Below are 22,677 nucleotides of genomic sequence, written 5' to 3'. Positions count from 1 at the left end.
GGACCTACCTATGCTGGAGTCATGAGAGAGATTCCCTTCGAATTAGAGTTTATGACCAGAGCTGACATTCAAGGATAGAGCAACAGTAGAGGCTATGGGCTTGTGATATATTATGTATGTGCCTGAGTTTTGGGTGAACATGGGATTGTTGACTACATTAGCTGAGAGATGGTACTCTGAGACATGTACTTTTCATTTTTTGATGGGTGAGATGACAGCCACCTTGGAGGATGTATACAGGATATTGATGATACCTATCATTAGGGAGTTAATTCCTTATGATCAAGAGGGAGACATGGATTCATTGAGATGAGTGTTTTAGGATCCAATACTGGAGATGAGGGCTGGACATGTGGCTTGGGACACCATGATGACAACATGATTGGCGCTACTAATGGTGCTGGAAGGAGTGATCAGTGGGTTCCTGTGTCCGAATAGGGAGACATGAGGGTTGGTTGTGGGATGGGGGAGGACACTGAAGACATTGGTCACTGAGCACACTAGGTCTACATGGGGGTAGTGTCTGTTGGTACACTTGTACTATGAGCTGCATCAGTTTGTGTATTATGGATCAGTAGGTTTGGGGTGCAGAGTGACCTTGCTACAGGTATGGCATATGAGCATATTTTGGTGACACGACTGATACATTTTAGAGGTAGAGGACATGTACGCAGCTATGTACACATGTATGATATGATTACCTCACAGCCATAGATTGGGAGGTTGGAGTATTGGTGTTGGGTTATCGATGAGGTGGATAGTGTGGTATGGAGGCCTTACTTAGACTGTGAGGAGTGGGAGGGTGATGCAGTGGAGCTGCCATATGTATTCAAGAGTAGGTATCTGATTTGTTGGACACCATATGTGATTGAGCAATAATTGATTGACAGGGTATGCAGGCAGTTCGGCAGGATATAGCAGATTCCATGAGGGTCAGGGATGTATGCATGGACCATGAGGGATCAGGTGCATTTGGGGCCATTGCTTTCTTATGATTAGGTTGTGACACAACTTCTAGAGATGGTTCCCATGCTTTGGGACATATGGGTAGATGTGGAGGATGCAGGGATGGATGCTGAGTATACTACATATTGGGGAGAGCATCTATTTCCATGACTGATAGATCCAGGGGAGCCGATAGAGGGAGATGGTGGAGGTGATGGAGATGATAGTGGGGATGGTGGAGGTAGAGGCCGATGACAAAGGCAGGGCATAGTGGTAGAGAGGAGAGTGGAATAGAGGAGAGAGGGTGGAGACAAGAGACATATGCATGTAGTGAGGGGTAGAGGTGGATTTCCATTATAGGTGCCAGTAACACATGTTCTCATATAGGTACAGGTTCCCAGAAAGGTACAGGGACAGGGACAGGAGCAGCCATAGGAGAAGCCATAGGGACAAGGTTATGGGAGAGAGGAGGAGGATGAGCTATTATCCTTGAGGGAGATTTTCCAGGGACATGAAAATGAGATCCATGATCTGGAGCGAGATACAACTAGACTCAGGAGACAACTGAGGGATACTAAGCGAGAGAGGGATCAGGCTATTCAGCTCTATATAGAGGCTGAGACAACATTGAGGGTAGGGAGGCAGGCAGCAGAGGACACAGGGGCTGGATATGCCTATGTTTTGCGGTCAAGGGAGGAGATAGCCTACAGGTAAGACCTATACTATGGATTGGTGCCACCAGATCAGCGAGCTAGGAGCTTCTAGAGACCATTGCGGACTGCGATGGCCACTGGAGGGAGAGACATGAGATAGGCATCTAGTGGTGGGGTCATGGGTCCTGCACCACCACTAGATAGAGGGGGTAGGAGATATGATCCTAGGGCGGGTCTTTCCAAGGACCAGACTCCATCGAGGCCAGTTGGCTCTGAGGGAAGGAGTTCATCATAGCCATAGAGGGCTCCCTATGTATCAGTTTTGTACCATTTTTGTATGATGATGTAGACACCTTCGGATGATTGTAGCCATATGTATTTTGATATCATTGTATCATGACACTTGTGATTTTGATATATATATATATATATATATATATATATGAGATGATTCATCTTTGAGGCAACTATATGCATGTGTACCTATGTGATGTTGCTTCTATGTGATGCTTGTTTCTATATGATGCTTATGATATGGATGCAAATATGTACATGATGAAATGCAACATTTTTGTTCTTTTATTTTTTTATATGTTATGCAAATGTGAATGTATGAAATGTAGATGAATAAGATAATGCAAATAACTATTTACATGATGAGAATGTAAAACTTTCCTAACATGTGTTGTGTGCAGAATGTGATGTAATTGTGATATCTATATGTATGTATGAAATGCTAATATGTGGTAATACAAGTGCAAACTACATGAAATGCAGATATTTTTGGCATGTCATTATACTCAGTCATGTGATAACGAACTACACGAACTCAAGAAGAACTATGGAGGTCAATCAAGAAAGGGGGATGGAAGATAGAAGATATGGAAGTGAAAGAGCTTCTTGTGCTATTATCATCATTGAGCTTTATTATGGCAAATAGGTTATGACAATCCAGATATATGTTCGACCCAGAAAGTCATTGTACTCATTTGCATGTAGATTAGACAGTCACAAACAAAGAATGCCCTAGTTCATACTAGACTCACAACATCCTCATATCCTTGGACAAGTCATAGCATTACTAAGAGACAATCCACAGACAACAAAGAAAAATAAATAGGCGATGATGCCCCATCCTCGCCTTTCTAGTCAAAGACATCCTGGAGATAAAATTTCTAGTTAGAGACATCCCAAAAAAGCTAAAAGATATGTCACCAAAAGATAAAATCAAAAGAAAACCAAGACTCGACACCAACATTATTTGTAGTCCTCAAGTTTAGTGTCTCTTGTCACTTGTATAAGTCTTTTTTATTGTGGTCACAATGTTTACTTTCACAAAAGGATAGATATCACTAAACCATAATGTTGCCTGAGTCTGTTGAAAGATTTGATTTGTTGAAGCCCATTGTTGCTTGTGTCTCATCTGAAACTGACTGAATCCATGAAACTAATACTTTATTGCAGAGAAGACATAACTTTATTGTGGATTGTGTGTGGATAGACTGAAGAAAACTGGAAGAAACTGTACTCCTCAGAACGTGTGATGCTCTTAGTTCCACACCCATCACTAGATGTAGGAATTGCCTTAGTCATAGATAGGAGCTGATTTATTATGGATGGAAAGGTTGTGAGTGTGTGGAATGTGAAGGATGAGATGGAATCCTGAAGGAGGGAGGAGCAATGTCTCTACACATGGCACTGGTGACCTAGTTTTCACCATGGTACTTGCCCAGGGTGCCATTGAAGTGGTTTTCACCGTTGGACGAAATGTTTTCTGTTTACTTTTTTTGATTTTTTAATTTTTTTGTGTCACAAGGCACCTATTTGCCAGGTTTTCACCAAGTAACGATTTTTTTGTATTTTTTATTTTTTAAATTTTTTTTTGTATTTTTGAAGTTTTTGATTTTTTTTTGTATTTTTGAAATAGGATATTCTGAAGAGCTAGGTGTAAAACCTGCGAAGGTGCATGTTGTTGATAGGATCCTCTGAAGGTTCCCCCTCTAGTGTCGAGAGTTGATATGCACCGGATCCATAGGCTGTTGTGATGATGTAAGGACCATGCTAGTTTGGTTCAAACTTTCCCTTCTTCTCTCTGTCTTGTTGATTTTGGGGGTTTTCTTTGAGAACTAAGTCACCCACCTGAAATGTGTGAGGCTTAACCTTATGATTGTAGATGCATTGTTCCTTGATTGAATGATATGTAGCTCAAGTGACTGTCTTCCTTGATAAAGACCTGAGATAGAATTACTAGTGTGTGAACTACATAGGCCCATATGCATGTCACCTAAAGAAGTTTAGGCATCCCTGATAAAAAAATCATTCAAGAAAGTTCCATTAAATGTCCATGATGTATTGCCAGAAGGGAATGGATGTCTAGAACAAGTGGATGAGGAAAGAAGGCTTATGATTCCAAAAAGAAGTGAAAGTATCATGACATGATGGAGACTTAGGATCAACAAGTATGCTTTTTGACTTGAAATTTTAGAATTTTTGCCCCCAGTTATTTTGATATTAGGAGAGATCCACTCTTGTTCTTTTTCCTTCATAGGATTTTTATCCTTGACCTTTATTTTTTCAGAGTCCAATAGCTTTTGATTTTGATTTGTACTAAAGGACTTTTCTTTATTTTTGAATTTTAAGTTTTTCTTTTCATAGCTTGATTTTTGATACCCAATGAGTAAGGGCTTTTCTAATTATTGTTGATCCAAGTCTAGGAGCGAAGTGGAAATGGAATGAGTGGATGAAATGGTAAGGCTATATGAGCTCTCAAGAGGGTTGGCGATATGCTCAATAGATTCTTTGTTGGAACCACTCTCAGGACTATTGATATCAAGAGATGCTTGGACCACTAAAGGAGATTTGCATTCAGACTTAGTAGCCACAACACTAGGTGGTTCACACCTAATTCTTTGGCATTGCAACTTGTTTTTAGGTTGTTCCTATTGACTGAATACCTTAGGAGATAGTGGGAATTGATCAACATGAAATATATACTCACCACATCCCATGTCTTTAACCTTGAACTTTTATTTGATCTCTATTTGCTTTGATGCAAAAGCTTTGAGGGATTTTGGGTCCACATATGCCGAGGATGGAGCTTCTTCTCTATTAACTAGAATTGTTATTTCTGATCTAGGTCACATATTGTTGCAATATATGAATGGGTTTGGATCAGATTTGACGCTCACTTCAACTCCATTGTGTGGGAACTTGATACATCGATGATATGTTGAGGGAACAACTCTCATTTCATGAATCCATGGGCATCCCAAGAGTATGTTGTATATGAGATCTAGATAAAGGACTTGACAAACCATATTCTTTGTAACTGGGCCTACTCTAAGAGGTAAGGTGATTGTGCCTTTGGATGAACACTCTTCATCATCATATTCCTTCATGGTAATTTTGTTTGTGGCATTCACAACTTTATCTGAATATCCCAATTGTATTATTGTGTTCAAAGTACATATATTGAGACTAGCTCCTCCATCTATCAAGACTCGTTTTATTAGATGTTTGTGTAGGAAGGCTTCAATGTGTAAAGGTGCATTATGTGGTTGGCTCACAGAGGCATCATCAGCTTCTATGAATGTAAGAGAATGTGGAATAGAAAGGTATCCCACCATGGTTTGAAACTGGTCCACATTCAGATTAGTGGGGAGAGTAGTGTCTCTCAAAGTTTTTTCAAGAATGGCTTTATGTGCAGGGGATATGCATAAAAGCTCAAGGATGGAGATAAGCACGAGTGTCTTCCCTAACTATTCTACAAGATCGTACTCAGGTTTGGCTGATGAGGAAGTGGTGTTTTTAGCTGGAGAACCTTGCAAAGTGACTTTTCCTTGACAAGTTGTAACATTACATTCAGAGGTAGGTTTAGAAGAAGATCCAATTCCTTTTAGGACAACCCTAGGTCTTTGGGTAGAATTTTTAGGCATTTTGTCCTTTATGATAATGGTAGAGACATAATTGTCCATCGAAATGTGATTAACAATCAAATCATAGTTATAGGATGCTCTAGTATAGTTGATCTGCTCATCTGTGGCTTTGAATTTTTTCCCTTGTCATGTTTAGGGAATGGTTCCTTAAAAATCTCATGTTCTTGATTGGATGAATGCCCTTCAATCTTAATGTCACCTCTATCAATAAGATCTTGTATGATATTCTTCAGCCGATGACAATTTCCCATTTTATGTCCCTTTCTCTTGTGATATTCATAGTACTCATCATCATTCCACCAATTTGGTTTGACCTTTGGTTCGTATGGAGGATTGTCAAGAATTGTTATTATCTTGTTTTCCACTAGCTTCTTGAAAGCTGACTCAAGTGGTTCTCCCAATGGGGTGTATTTCCTTCATGGTTTGGAAGTTGTTTGAGTATTCACTTGGTTATTTGTAGAACTTGATCCAGAAAAAATGATTTTGGGTCTTACTATATTAGCATCAACAACACCATCATTGACTGTGTTCTTGTTCTTGTTCCAAAATCTTGGCTTTTTTCCTTTAAAGTCCTCTTTGTTTTCTTTGAATATCTTAATTACTCCTTGTTCAATTAGGACCTTCTTTGTTGCTAAGCCTTTTTCAATGACGTCCTTGAAGGTGGACAAACAAGCTTTTCTCAAGTCATAACCAATGTCTTTGTTGACATTCTGGGTGAACATCTCTACCATTTATTTTTGTGGAATTTCACAAGAGCATCTACTAGCTAAATTCCTCCATCTTTGTAAGAATGATGAAAATGACTCCCCATCCTTTTGCTTGGTGTTGCATAGAGTGGTGGCTGATATGTCTGTCTCTATGTTCTATGAGAAATGTTGGATAAAAAGCCTTTGCTAAATCACCCCATGACTTAATTCTAGGTGGAAGTTGGGAGAACCATTCCATATCTTCATCACCTAAGCTTTTTGGGAATAGTCTCATCAAGTATGTTTCTTCTGATGCTATCTCAATACAAGTTGTGAACAACTGTCTTATAGGTGCCTTAGGGTCTCCTTTGCCTCTGTACTTATCAAACTTAGGTGTCACAAAATGTGTAGGAAAAGGAGGCATTGGAATGCTCTTATCAAATGGATAGGGACATATGTCTCTCATTGTGTAAGCTAGATTTGGTGTATTTATGTCCTCCATTTTCTTTTTTAAGTCCTTAATTTGCTGCTCCAAATTGTTCTTAGGTGGAGACTGACTTCTTGGACCATATCCCATACCTAAGGTACTGGGTGGAAGAGGAGCATGTTGCATATATGGATGGTATTGATCATACACATGTTCATATGGAGGAGGTCTATTGTGATGCTATGTATATGGACCACTTGGTATAGAGTCATGATGAGGAATGGAACATATGTTTTGTCCATGTATACCATACTCTATAGGCATGTCATGAGTTTGTTTTAGTGTGTTTCCCCCAAATTTGACGCGAGGTTTCCTTGTGTCCAAATTTTGAACATGCCTTTGGATATCCAATTGCTTTGGTGGTTGGTCCTTAGTATTGGTATGTGATTGAGTATATTTTTCTACATAAGACTTCCATAATGGTCTGCGAAGGTGAGTATCATAAGCTTGACCATGTGTATGTGGGACCTCAGGTTTTTGAAACAAAGATGATGGTGATTCAAGAACAAAATGTGGTCCTCTATTTCCTCCACTATTAGGCCTCCTTTGACCCATTTTGAGTTGAGGTTCTTGCAAAGGTCAATGTTCCATTATTTGAGACATGTCAAAATCATGAGGAATCTTGGCTCCACTTTGTGCCATTACTTGTATAAAATATTGTCTATCTCTCCTCATTATTTCCTCAACCAATCGATTGAAATGGGGATCTATAATGAAGTCTTCCACTTCTACTAAATGTATGGAAAAGTTGTATGTATTGTCATTGTGCGTATCATTGTTGTTTGTGTTATCCATGTTCTCAATATTTTGAGTGTTTTTATAAGTGTCCATGTCAGGTAATGTGGTATGATCAAAATTGAAGAAGATATCATTGTCATACTCATAGGCACTCATGTTTGCGGACTCTTGAGCTTCTTTAGCTTCTCTCCTATATTTTTGGGAATGTGTTTCAACCATAAACTAGGTCTTGACCAAGATGTGTGAGACTAGATGAAAATGGAAAGAGTATGGAAGACCAAGAGTTGGATGGAATGTAAATGAATCTGAAGTGTAAGACCAAATATGTATGTAGTAGAGTAGGTGTGGCTTCCAAAGAGATGATAGTTTCTCTTGATGAGGTAAGTTGACCTTGACTCTAAGTAAGACCAAATGAGACCCAAAGGTGATAGACCTTGATGAGGGACCACTTAGCAAAATATTGTTGTATGTAGTGTGTTGACAAAGTATGATGAGGACAAGCAAGTGACCTTTTGACTCAAGTTTAGACAAATGTGAATGTAATGCAAGGTGTAAAGTAATGATGGACTGTGTGAGACCTAGAAATAGGTTGAATGCTAGATGAAAACCTAGAGAAATAACCTAGGAAGCTCAAGAATTCTGAAACTGATTGCTCTTGTTTGTTGGACTGTAGGTTTTTTTTTCAATACTGAACACAAACATGCTTGTATACTTCACAGATGCAGTTAAATGACACAGATGTTGTTTAAAACTGCACAGACGTGCTTCTAAGATTTTGTGAATGCAATGTTGCTTGTATAACACAAACACATTTCTGCCCTTTACAGATGCAGTTAAATGACACAGACGCTATTGGATACTGCATAGATGCATTTCTAGAAACTAAGTGCAATTTTTCCAATTTTGTAAAGTTGTTGTGACCAAATCTGAATTTTTGACTGTTTTTCATGACAAGAGGACACAATGTTGACGAGGACTCAATTTTTACAAGTGTTTAGACTCAAAATGATTCAAAAGAAAGTGTGTTGTTTGATGTAAAAAAAATTGTTTTGCATACACTTGAAGACACAAAAGACACAATGTTTTGATGTTTGATCTTGAATGTTTGAATGTTCAAAAGAAGACAAGCACAATTCTTATGGCTAGCCAGGACAATAGTTGTTCATCCCACATAGGGTTTCCCCAAAGGCTACGTTATTCAGAGCAAATACTTAGATGCTTGACCCCACTGGCTCCACCCTTGGCACTCACTTCTCCAAGGAAGCCAAGCATCAGTCCCCATGAAAACTCCCTATGGCAAACTTTGTATCTCTACTAAGAAGTGTATATGTGTGGGCCGCTCTAGAGGTCTGACCTCCTGCCCCAACAACTAGAAGGATTTTGGATTTCTAAAACAAGAAGGTGCTAGTAAGGGCATCCGCTTATGTGGCCATACATGAGGCACTTTCAGCTCTGTAAATACACAAGGCTCCCAACCGATAGGGGTTACACCCTACAATTGATCAAATAAATTTGATCAAACAGGATTATGGGGAGACATAGTGTCGGTATGAACTAATCAACACGTGTTACCCATGACTTTCACCATGGATATAGTTATCTATAGTGGTTCGGAAGAGGTGGGTTTTCCTCGCTATCACTTGGGTCGTTCTCTCCTCACTAGTAGTCCTAATGAGCACACGGGGAGATAAGCCCTCTAGAGATTAAACAAAAAGAGCCTATTGCTCAAGACACAAAAGACACTGGTTCAATTTTAGTGCACCAATTGAAGTGTTTGGTAATCTATGAAAACAAGGCACACAATAAAGATAAAAATAACCCTTTCCAAAATTTTGCAACAAAAATTTGTTAGTAGTTTTGCAATAATACCCCTCCTGTAAGCACACAAGTTAGGTAAATTTTAGATCCAAAAGACTTTGTGAAAAGGGGGCCTTCTACAATGCGATTCGCTTCAAAGATAAGCTACACTAATTTGTTAGCTAGATCACAAGATGTTAGCCCGAAATAAACTAGATCTGAAATCCAAATGAAAAAATAAAACCTTGAAATTTGAAATAAAACCAAAAATTATAAAAAATCTGAAACACAGACACGATTTAAATTAACGCAGATGCGGTTCTAGATCATAGACACACCTAAAACCACCGCAGACATGCCTAGGTAAACCAGACGCGGTCCCAGAACATAGACGTGGTCAAAAGATTCACAAACGTGATTCAGGAACACAAATGCGACCCTGAAATTTGTAAAAAAAGTAAAATAATGTTGAACACATACGCGATTATAGAGGTCACAAACGCAGCCGAAAATAAAAAACATGGTTCCGATATGCGTAGACGCAAAAATATTGAAATATTGTCGGAAATGTTAGATCTGCAACTTCAAAAACACAAAATATGCAACAAAATATGTTAAATGCAAAATGGATAAGAGTCCTACTGGGCGTGCCAAAATGTTTATGGTAAAAATGGAATAACAACATTGAAAGACTGAATAGATTCAACCACAAAACCCTAGCCTAACAAGAACAAAGATCCACCATAACATATGAAGATTACCTAAGACAATGCAAATCAAATGAAATCAGAAAGATTATACCATCACATGTCCAATAGGGTTTGGATCTCCATTCTTCCTATCTCCATTGATCTTGCTTGATATATTTGCTCTGAGATTTTATGTGTGCACAAGAGCTCAACAAATAATGGAAATGTGGTTGATTAGCTTGATCGCATATGAAAGTTCGAACGCTAGAATGCTTGAAGGATTGATTAGGAGCGCTTAGGAGGATTGATAATGAAGGAAGCATCCTCTTATATAGAAGACACTATCAGAAATGGAGGGATAAGATTTGGAGGTGTAAAAGATAAATGGTCGGCTAGGATTAGAGGGTAGGTAGAGAAAATAAGAAAATAATGAGAGGGTAGGTAGTGTAGGAATTAAGAGATGAATGACATGTGTCATGGGTAGAAAAGGCTAATGAATTAATTAAATAAATAAAGATTCATTTAATTAATAGAAGAAGTGGGATCAATTAAATTAATAAAATTATTTATTTAATTTAAGAGAAAATGATTATTTAAATAAATAAAAGTATTTATTTAAATGAGAAATAAGGCTAGAAAAGAAAAAATGAATTATTTAAATAAATAAGAATTTAATTAATTAATAGAAGAATTAGGCTAAAATAATTAAATAAATAAAAATATTTATTTAATTAGACATGACAATTTTAGGTGTCTACAGGGATTAATGATTTTGATGATGAACTGGCAGAAAATTATGCTAGTGGTTCCGACAATGGGAGGAATGGGTGTTCTTGGCTATCAACGAAGATGATCTGGCACTAGAAGAGAATGTACCTGAAGAGAAGGAACTTGCTTCTAAAATTTAAGACAAGGATGAATGGGTAATTAACAATGGTTGTTCACATCATATGACTGGAGATAAAGGGAAGTTTCTATCTTTGCAAGAATTTGATGGCGGTCTAGTTAGATTTGGAGATGACACAACATGTATGATCAAAGGAAAAGGAACTATATCATTGGATGCTAAGAAAAATACTGACAATTTTTATTATGTTGAGGGTTTAAGGCATAATATTTTGAGTGTATGACAATCGGTAGATAAGGGATTTCAATTATAGTTCAAGGATGGAAAATGCAAAATATTTTCCAGATCGGGTTTGGAGATTGCAACCGGTACACAGACAAAAGGTAATATATTTCATTCGAACTCCGGTGAGAAGACATGTTTGATTACACAGATTGATGAGAGTTGGCAATGGCATAAAATGTTGTGTCATGCAAATTTTGATTGCATTGTGAAGATCAATTCAACTAAGGTAGTTAGGGATATACCTAAGATTAGAAAGCCCTATAATCTGGTATGTAAAGAATGTCAAATGGGTAAATAGGTCAGAACCTCTTTTAGAAGTATACAAGATAAATCTAATGATGTTATTGATCTTATTCATACTGATTTGTGTGGCCCTACTAGAGTTAAAAGTTTTCAAGGTGATAGATATTTCATGCTAATCATTGATGATTATTCTAGAATGATGTGGGTTACTTTTCTAAAAGAGAAATCTGAAGCATTTGAAAAGTTTAAGATATTTAAGGCTAAAGTGGAAACTAAGACATCATTGAAGATTAAATGTTTGAGGTCAGATCATGGTGGAGAATTCACATCCGGTGAGTTTAATAACTTTTGTGAGAAGCATGGTATAAGAAGACAATTTTTTGCTCCCCGGACACCTCAACAGAATGGAGTTGTGGAAATGATGAACATAACTATCTTGGATGATGCTAGAAAAATGATGATAGAAGCTAGTCTACCTCATATCTACTAGAGAGAAGTAGTGAGCACAACGGTTTATACATTCAACGGAGTACATATCAAAGGAGAAACCCGTAAGACACCTTATGAATTATGGTTTGGCAATACACCTACAGTTAAGTATTTTAGAATTTTTGGTAGTAAATGTTATATCATGAGAGATGATATCATTGGGAAATTTGATCCTAGATGTGATGAAGGCATATTTCTTGGTTATTCTAATGAAAGAAAAGAATATAGATGTTATAACAAGAGATTTTAGTGAATTGTTGAGAGTTCTAATGTCAAAGTAGATGAGCTGAATAGAAGTCAAATCAGAGTTTATGAGAAGGAACAGGTAGTAGAAATGATTATATCTAAACTGGTAGCACCTTTACCAGAATAGAGTGTTGAACCAGTTACTCCAACAGTATCAGCGAATTATACAATAACTGAAGAAGAGGGAAGAGGAACAGAAAGTCAGAGGACTCCTAGGTATGTGAGATTGAATCATTCAGAAGATCAAATCATTGGGGATAAGAGCAATGGAGTGATGACAAGAAGAAGATTTGCAACTAATGAGGTATGCTTAATTTCACAATTTGAACTGGTATCAGTAATTGAGGCATGTAAAGATGAATATTGGTTGAAAGCTATGGAAGAAGAATTAGATCATATTGAGAAAAATAACACATGGACCTTGGTTCCCCGACCTAAAAATAAAAATGTTATTGGAACTAAATGGGTTTTTAGGAATAAATTGAATGAGGATGGTCAAGTTATAAGGAATAAGGCTAGATTGGTTTGTAAAGGATATTCTCAGAAGGAAGGAATTGATTATGGAGAGACTTTTGCACCTGTAGCTAGGATTGAAGCTGTAAGACTATTTATTGCCTATGCTGCTTATTAAAACTACAAGGTTTATTAGATGGATGTTAAATGTGCATTTTTGAATGGGGATCTTGATGAGGAAGTTTATATTGAGAAACCTAATGGGTTTTCACTATCAGATGATACAAATATAGTTTGTAGGTTAAGAAAATCTTTATATGGATTGAAACAAGCACCTAGAGCTTGGTATGCAAGATTGGATAAATATCTTTTGAAGCTTGGTTTTACTAAGGGCAGTGCTGACAGTAATTTATATTATAAGATCATTGATGATGGTATAATGATTATTGAAGTATTTGTTGATGACATTATTTTTGGAGGTGAAGATAAGTTATGCATATAATTTTCTAAGAATATGGAGAAAGAATTTGAGATGTCTATGATTGGTGAGATGAAATTTTTCTTAGGTTTGTAGATTACTCGGACTGACAAAGGTGTTGGAATTATGGATGAATTGATTATGTGTTGCATTGATGTTTTTTCATTTATGTCAACACTAGTTGTTTTCGTTGGTTACCGATAGATAGGTTTTGGTTACTGGCAGACAAGTTTTGGTTATTGGTAGAAGATCTAGTGTTATCGACAGAAGAGACTATCTAGTGGACACTTCCGGCATGTTTGGATCAATGGAGTATGTTTGATTTTATGTGTTGCATGGGTTTAAGGTTTAACCGATAGAGATTTCACTGATAAATCTTGACAGTATGCATAAGTGGTGTTGGTTCGGCTTCTAGATAGATTTCAGGATGTTGAAGATGTTCTTTGATCATGCCTCAACTAATTGAAGACATTGCTTTGGCATGGTGGACCCAAATTAAGTCTGATGCCTATCTAGGTTATGGACTGGTATCATGTCAATGTGTTCTCTACATGTTATTGGGATGATTTATGGATTGGTTATTGTTGTTTTGGTCTTAAGCTGACATGGCATATCATTGTAATTGATGGACTTGAAAAAAACTGAGAGGGGGGGGGTGAATCAGTGACACCAAAAATAAAAATACTACAAACACTAACTGGTAGATGAACTTAACAAATATTTTAAACACAATGCATGCAATCCAAAATGATATAACAACATCCACAAAAAGTAAAGCATCCACCATAACACAAGTGTTTGTACGTGGAAAACCCAAAGAGGTAAAAACCACAGTGAGATGGAACTCACAAGTTAACTATCTGTAGTAATAGATAACTGACCGGTTAAGGTCTACAAAGTGCTCTGCTAGGAGCAAATCTTGTTAGAGATCCCAAAGCTTGATTAGAATCTTATACCCTGTTAAAGGTAGTACCCTATTAGGAGTAACCTCAGTGGAGGATTTTTGAATCCAAACTAATGGATCACCCTGTTAGAGGATTTATACATTGAATCTTGTTAGAGCTTACCCAGTTAGGGGATTTGATTCTATTGTAATTGTTAGAAAACAATAGGATTCGTTTGATTTGTCTGAGTAGCACAATACTTGCTTGATCAGATCCTTCTAAACATATTCAACACTTCTCTTCTCCATACTCTGCAACTTAACTCTTTTTAATTTTGCACACAACATAAAACTTTTCACTTATATCAAATAATTTATTGTGATGTCAATATATAGACATTATGATTTCATGTTGGCCTAAAGAAATCATAACACAATTTACTAGGTGCAGTGTATCTGGACAAGTGATCATAACTCATCACAAAAATTATTGCCATACAGTTGGTGCTAGTAACTCATCACGATCTGTGGTAACTCATGACAAAATTACCAACTACTAGTTGGAACAATCAAATACTAGTTTGAGTAAAACATATGAACCATTATCCTTGAATCTCCGCTTGATCTCCATCTTGATCTTCATCTTGACATCGACTTAGTATAAACACAAGTTGTCTCTTATGCACATACTGGTTGACACAAAGTACCGATTAGAGATAAAACTCTTAGTATAACCTCTAGCATACTGGTTGTAGTATAAACAACTTGAATCTATACCAGTAGACAATATAGACATGTGTGTGTATGTGTTTCATCAATGACAACATATGATGAATACATTACAATCATCATCAAGCCAACAATCTCCCCCTTTGGCATTGATGGAAACACTTAGAAAATTTTACAGTAATACTGCTAAGTGTGCATACACAAAAAATTTACACATATACTCATGCTCCCCCTTAATGCATACATTATACAAAATTTTCAAAAACACACATACATATTTCTACTCCCCCTTTGACAACAATGCCAAATTGAAAAAGCAATATATATATATATATAGAAAATTTGTATCAAAGTGTTTAGCATATACAATAATAACTAAAAAACTTGAATCAAAGTTCAGGCGTAAGCAATTCTCATGAAAATAACATTGTAGCTCTTCTTCAATTGTGACAAAGCATTTTTCCATGACTCCAACACTTTCTTAGTGTACTCGAATGTAGATAGAAGTTGTGAACAAAATTCTTCCATGGAATTCAGTGTGCAGGTTTTTGGAGTTGCTAAGATAGCTTATGCATTTGAGTAGGCTCTCTGTAGTATGTCCACTTGTGATGTGAGTAGACTCTTGAGTTCCTTGAGAGACTGGAGTCTCTTTGCCTTCTCATTATCATAGATATCCAGCCTGTTATGGAGATCATCTACAAATTTGCTAAAGGAAAATATAGAGTCCTGAAGTGGGACATATGCCTTGCATATCCTTTCCAGCTCTTGCTCTATTTCAGTTTGTCTTTTTGAAATTTCAGAATAAAAGAAAGAAAAATTAGAGGTGGAAGCAAGAAAATTTCCTCTCATTTCAATAGCATTGCTCAACAAATCTTGATTGTGCGATAAAGCCATTTTTCCACTATCAATATCCTTTGCCAATTTTTCTCCATACTTCTTTTTGTGACTCTTTTCAGCATAGAATTGAGCAGCATCTTCTAGTGACTTGATTTGATTAGACACATCTGCAACTAACTGACCAAGTTTGCTAGTAGTTGTAGATAGATGTGTTGTAGATGTTTCCAGTAGTAGACCAGATAAAATATCTACTACAGTCTGAATTGTTTTAGCTTCAACCCTTTTCTCTTTCATTCTTTTCTTATGCACTCTAGATTGCATGAAACTTGCAATTTTCATCATTTCCAATGCGCTCATGTTGTTCACATCAATAGGTCCTGAAATACTTAAAGAATAATCATCATCCTCATCAAATTGCTTTTTCTTTGCTGGTTTAGAGGATACAACATTAATGATCGCTTTCTTTGTATTCTTCTCCGTTTCCTTTTCAGAGGACTGTGTGAGAACTTTTTTAGTAGACTCCTTCTGAGTAACTTGAATGACCGGTGGAGATTGGGATTTCTTTGGTTGTTCTATTTCTAGTGGATTGACCACTTTTAGTTGAGTTGTTGATTGCTCAACTAAGGTAACCTATACATCAGTAATTGCAGGAGGCTCCATATCTGGTGTAGTGTTGTCTCCAGATAGATCAACTGTGTCCTGAACATCATCATCAACATGAATAATGGAGTCATCCTTCTTCTTGACAAGATAGACCTCATCAACTTGAATAATCTCTTCTTCATCCATTTACGATCGATTAACATCATCTACAACATTATCCTCATACATAGAAGAATGGATGAGTTCCTCCATTCTTTTGATTTCACAGGTTATTTGATGGGTCTCAGTTTCAATAATTGCCTTCTTTCCACTGAGTAGCTTCAAACTTCTTGCTTTGAACATAAACTAAGATTTGTATCGAGCGACTAAAGCACTAATATCATCTTTAGAAAGTTCAAGAAAGTATTGTACAAATATCTCATCAATGATTTCTTTTTCCAATCTAATAGCTTCCTCCCATTTATCTAAAAGAATTGTGTACACAGAATTTGAGGTATCCTTTTCCAGTTCATGTGGATATCTACTATAATGACACAAATGAGTGATTACCTATTGAATGACTTTCTCTTTCTCATTTTTCAGTGAAGGAATTGAAATGCTCTTTGACATTGTCAAACCATTCCTCCCTAGTGTCTTCATTGTTCTTTCAAAATGGGTTTCAGGCTTGTAAGATGCTATATCAATAGGCACAGTTGCCTTTGGCACTTCCTTAACTAATTTTTCTACTCTACGAGTAGCCTTCATCTTCTTAGGTTCTTCTTCAGTATCTGTACCCTCATATTATGGTTGGAGAATAAGTTTTTGATTCCTCTTCTTTGGTGCATTCTCCTTCTTTGTATATACTTTAGGTGTCGGTTCCTTTTTGGATTGGATACTTCGAGTCACCCTTGTATTCTTTATCACTAGAGGTACTTCATCAGACTTCTTTTTCCTTCCTTTCACATTAGTAACATGAGTGGTACTGGTTTTTTGCTGGTGCAACTTGGACTGCCACAATGTCTAATTTTTCCTTGTTTTTGTCTTTAGGCAATGCTAATAGGGTATTAGCATAGCCAACCACTAGATCATAGTTCACCTCATAACTCATGTCTTCCATATTTTCTTCTCTAGGCTCAATTGCTTGCATCAAGCAAAAGTCAGTGGTAACAGTAAAGACTATGTCTTTTGCGAAGTGCCTTACCACATCTTCTGGTAATCTCATTCTCATGCTCATCTTTTTCTAAAATTCATTAAAATACTTATTCATAGCTGCAGGGAAAGTATTCTTCACAACCTTAATGTTGTTCTTGATTTGTGCAATGATTGGTAGGTCTTTTGACCATTCAATGTCTCCAATTCCTGGTAAAAAATTTTGAAAATAGAAGAATAACCCGACTAATAGCTAACCATATTTGAACTTTTGACTGTTGTCCTTTTTAATAGATTGCAAATTTTGAAATAATTGCCTTCTGATAGCTTCACAGAGATCATGATTGCATTATCAACAATCATTCTCTGAGCTGTATGAATTGCTGCAGATGGAACACTATTAAGTCTACTAGAGTAAAATACTCGGCAACCTATCACCATTGCTTCTAGTTTCACTGCAGGGTCTTTAATATTGTTAATAGAAATGGCACACTTATCAGAAGTAGAACCGGTTAAAGAGAATGTCGTATCTTTTGAAATTTGTCTTAGAATAGGTACTTCACCGATTGAGAAATAACCAATTACAGTCTGAATGGCTTCCTTAGTTATTGTGTGAGTTTTCTCTAAATACATGTTCTCTCCATGAACTCGACTCAAAATGATTCTGATATGTTCTTCCTCGAAATCTTCAAGAAAGTAAGCGAAATTATGAAAATCCTTTTTGAAAACCCTAGCATACTTTTTTCCAATCTTTCTGTTCTCATCACAAAGTGATTTCAACTGAGTATAAATGTATAGAGATCCTAAATCTTCTATCTTGCAGTCAATATAACTAGATAAATCACCTTTGACCAAAAATCCACTCGGAACTTGTGACAATGCATTATATGACACAATTTGTTCTGCCTCTACAGCTTCCATTGGCTCAAAAGTGATCATTAACCTTTCTACAGTCTTTGAAGTTGATGCCATTCTAGATGAATAAGATTCAAAGCAAGATGTTCAAAGAAATACCTTTTTTCGTGCACGTTGTCCTTTAATCGGTTGAAATGCCCAAGTGCACACTAGTTTGACTTTCTGCAACCTTACAATTCAACGTGATTACATAGATCACAAATCAATTCAGAAATTGACAACAAATAATATTTCTCAGCTCAACAAACGCTCCAATTTCTTTCTCGAATGCATTAGGGTAAAAATGACAAAGTAAAAACTTGTTTTTATCCTTTTTACCTACTACATTAAATGCTCGCCTGTTAGGGTTACAAACCCTAATTTCACCGCTCAAGGAGAAACTAGTTGATAACATATTGACAAAAAGTTACCAAAATTTCATGCTTCAAATTTCTTTTACCACTAATTTTTCTCAAGGGGTCCGAAGATAATTTGACCGTTAAGCTCCCCTTAGCCATATTAAAAAGGCTTAAGTCACCGATGCAGGGTTCTCTTCACTAGGTGAAGGAACAATTTCTTCTCCAGGTGAGTCATCACTTTTCTTCTTCCAAATCCGATTTATTTCCTCTCTGGTTTCTTCAACATTTTCCTTTCTAATCCTTAGAAGAATTGACTGTTTTGCTATTTTTGGATCTACGGAATTTTGCTGAGTGTCCCAGTTTGTTACAGTGATAACAAGCCATACCAGATGATCTCCAAGGTCCTGCATTTCTTTTAGAGTAATTGGGTCTTTACTTGATTAATTAAACAATATTTGTTTAATTCTTTAAGTTCCCAATTATCTTTTTACACTTAAGCTAACATTAGGTGCATATAATTAATTATTTTAATTAATTATTATGTGCAAGCCTAGGGTTTTCCCTTTTTAGGGTTCTTGACCTATTAGAGGTTACTTTTTCTTTTCATTGTATTATCTTTTCACAATACATTTTTGGTGAATTGGAGCTCTCTTTTTTGGAGAATATGTTTCCTGTGTTTTGTATGTTCTTCAGATTTTGCTTCATTGCTTCTCCTTGTAACAGGTTATTCGGCTTGCAGAAGATCTTCAAGCTACTGTGGGGTTGTATTTCTCAACTCCTATATGGTATCAGAGCTCAGATCTGTAGCTACCTATTCCTGTTTTTTGAGAATTTTGCATTTGAAGCAGATCTAGGGTTTCAAGCATTTTTTGTGTGCTTAGGGTTAAGGTTTTTTTTCTAAGCACTTTGGGCCTAAACGGACCTCACCATCATGCTCAGAAGACCCAAAAACCCCTATAGTCATATAAAATTTGTCCATTTTTGACCCCTGAGCATCTGGGTGTTTTTTTTCTCCAAGCTAGGTCGTACGACCCTAGCACACAAATTGAGAAAAAAATTTTGAGGAAATTTTTTTTGCCTTTTTATGGCATGTAGGCCGAACTGTTTTTTATTTAAAAAAAAAAAAATATTACAAAAAAAATCCAAAAAATCCCACAAAGGGAAAGGCAATAAAAAGTTTTTTTTTCAAAAAAAAAATTTGCTTGGGCACCGGACCTAATAGTCCGACGTCGTATGGACCTGTAAGGCCGGTCCCACCCGGCACTGTAGGCTGCAAGCCTCCCACCGGCCAAGTCCTCCCATTGCCGGCCAAGTCTTCTCGTCGCCGGCCGCCGCTCTGGCCCCCACCGGCGAACCACCACCGCTCCGGCCCCCGCCGGCAAACCACCACCGCTCCACCGGGCTGCGCTCCACTCCGCCAGGCCGTGCTCCACTTTGCTAGGCCATGCCACCTCTGCCCAGCCACTGCACCGCTCTACCCCAGCACCACCTCCACCCAGCCTGAGCACCACCTCCGCCCGGCCCGAGCCCCACCTCTGCCCGGAGCACCACCAGCTCCTCCTCTCTAGTCCTTTTGAGAGGGTTGGTTTTTTGGGCCTAGATCGTGCATCCGGAGTCAGATTTTGGAGAATGAATAGGCGTTGGAAAGGTGATTCTGAGCCAGACCTTGTGGTGGTAGATTTTTTTCTTAGATCTATTGTTTGAATATGTTTTTTTCTAGTCAAAGTTGGGCTTCTTTTTTGCACTTTCGGGGCCATAGAATGGGCAAATAGACTTCGTTTTTCGAAAACGAATAGGCGTTGGAAAGCTCTTAGCATGCTCTATTCAGATTTGTGATTTTTTTCTCATAATTTTCACTAGGTACATGAGATATTAGTTTGAATTTTTTTTGCTTATGCACTACTTCCTTCTCATTACTATGTACTAGGGTTTGGGTTTCTCCATTGTGGGGGGGTGTTTTTTTCTCGCTTTCTGTCATTTATATCAAAAATCAAGAACACCTAAACTCTCAAAAACAAACAAACCCTTCTGCATCTTTTGTCTATTCTGAAAGATCACATAATAAAACAACCAACAAGTAGGTGCAGATGCAGAGTTTTCTTTGTTCTCATGGCAGATCCTTTAGTTGAGTTGTTGACTTCACACAACTATCACACCTGAAAGCCCCACATCATGAGGCTTCTCAGGTCATGAGGGTTGTGGGCTTCTTTGGATGAGGTTCAACCAGACCTACATCGTCCTTATGAGATTCTTATGTATCGGAACAAGCTAGATGAGGCCATGGGTTTGATCACTTTGCATGTCTCCGACAGTCTTCTGTTTCACCTTGATGAGTTGCTTACTCCTCGGGATATGTGGTTGAAGTTTGATTCTCTCTTCGGGAGGGTCAATGAAATTTAGGCATTACAAATTGAGGTAGAGTTGACTTCTTTGTTACCTGACTCCTTTCCCACTATTGAGGATTTTTTGAACAAATTCAAGACTACTAGATCTGTTCTTCAGGGATGTGGAAAGAATAAGACTGATACAGAGTGCATTGATTTGATTCTTTTGAAGCTTCGGGGTCCCTTTCAGTTTTTTGCCTCTGCTTTCTACTCGACCATGGATGGCTTGGGTACTAATTTCACCATGCCTAGCTTTGATGTCTTTTGTGAGTGATTGTCTCGTGAGCAGACTCATCTTTCTTAGCTGGATACGCTCTCAGGCTCCAAGAACAAAGCATTGGTTGCTTAGTCCTCTAAGGAGAAGGAGAAACAGAAACAGAAACCGAAGCCAAAAAAGCCTTCTACAGGTAGTGAGAATTCCTCCAAGCCTGCTCCTAAGTCTGATTCAAAACCAGTTCCTCCCAAACAAGGGAAATCTTCATAGTCTGGTGAGTCTTCCTCCAAGACTAAGAAGAAATCATTAGCCACTTGCATTTTTTGTGGAAAGGATGGACATCCAGTTTCCAGGTGTTGGAAACGATTAGAGGCTTTAGAGGAAGCCATGCAGCAACATCACATTTCCTCACCTCAGGTGTCTTCTCCTTCCACAGGGAAAGGTCATGCTCCCACTGCTAGAGCTTCGACCTCTGGGTCCACATGGATTCTAGATTCTGGTGCTTCTCACCATATGACACACACTCAGCAGTTGGTTACTTCTCTTGCCTCTTGTGGTATTTCACAGATTGCAGTGGGTGACTCAATTTAGCTTTCCATCTTGGGTTCAAGTTCCGTCTCTTTGGATGGGGGTACTCTACAGGATGTTCTGGTTGTCCCTGACATCTCGACGAACCTCCTGTCCATTTATCAGATTTGCCACTCTAGCTCTGGTAAGACAGTTGAGTTCTCACCACATGATGTGGTTATTTGGGACCTCCATGACCCTGACTTGGTTGTGGCTTCTGGTAGTGTGGATTCTGCATCTCGTCTCTACAGATTTGATGAATTTGAGCCCTCTTCGGGTACAGGTTCATCTCTCATAGCACATGCAGATTCAGTGAGTAAGCTTTGGCATAAGCGATTGGGCCATGTCAATTACAGATATCTTCAGCAGATGAGTACACAGGCACTTATTCTTGGGATCCCACAGATTTCCTGCACTGATGGTGCTTGTCATGGTTGTGTGATTGGCAAGCATCACAGAGATCCCTTTCCAAAGGGGAGAGCCTCTCATGCTTTGGCACCCTTGGAGTTGATTCACAGTGACCTCATGTCATTTCCCACTCCTTTTTCAGGGGCCAAGTATGTATTCACTTTTATTGATGACTTCTCCAAGCGCACATGGGTGTACTTTCTTAAGTACAAGTCTGATGTCTTTGATTCCTTTCGAATTTTCAAGACATATGTAGAGAAGCATTCTAGCTATTCTATTCGGCGTATACGCACAAATAATGGGGGGGAGTATGTGAATCAGGCTTTCAGAGATTTTTGCACTGAGCATGGTTTGCAACATCAGTTTACTATTCCCTACACCCCTCAGCAGAATGGTGTCGCTGAACGCAAGAACAAAACTTTACGGGAGATGGTGAATTGTATGATTCAGTCCAAGTCCATGGATTCATCTTTTTGGGCTGAGGCAATCAATTGTGCCAACTATATTCAGAATCAAATGCCTCACAAGGCTATTCGACATATGACTCCTAAGGAGGCTTGGTCTCATGACAAGCCTGATGTTTCCTTTTTTTGAGTATTTGGCAATGAGGCATGGGCCTTTATTCCTGATGCTCAGAGGAAAGCCATGGAGCGGAAGAGCTGACCCCTCATTTTTGTTGGCTATTGTGATGATGTTAAGG

Source organism: Cryptomeria japonica, chromosome 7, assembly GCF_030272615.1.
Source record: "Cryptomeria japonica chromosome 7, Sugi_1.0, whole genome shotgun sequence".
NCBI classification, from domain to species: domain Eukaryota; kingdom Viridiplantae; phylum Streptophyta; class Pinopsida; order Cupressales; family Cupressaceae; genus Cryptomeria; species Cryptomeria japonica.
The sequence above is the reverse complement of the archived record's forward strand: the minus strand, read 5'-3'. Positions refer to the sequence as shown.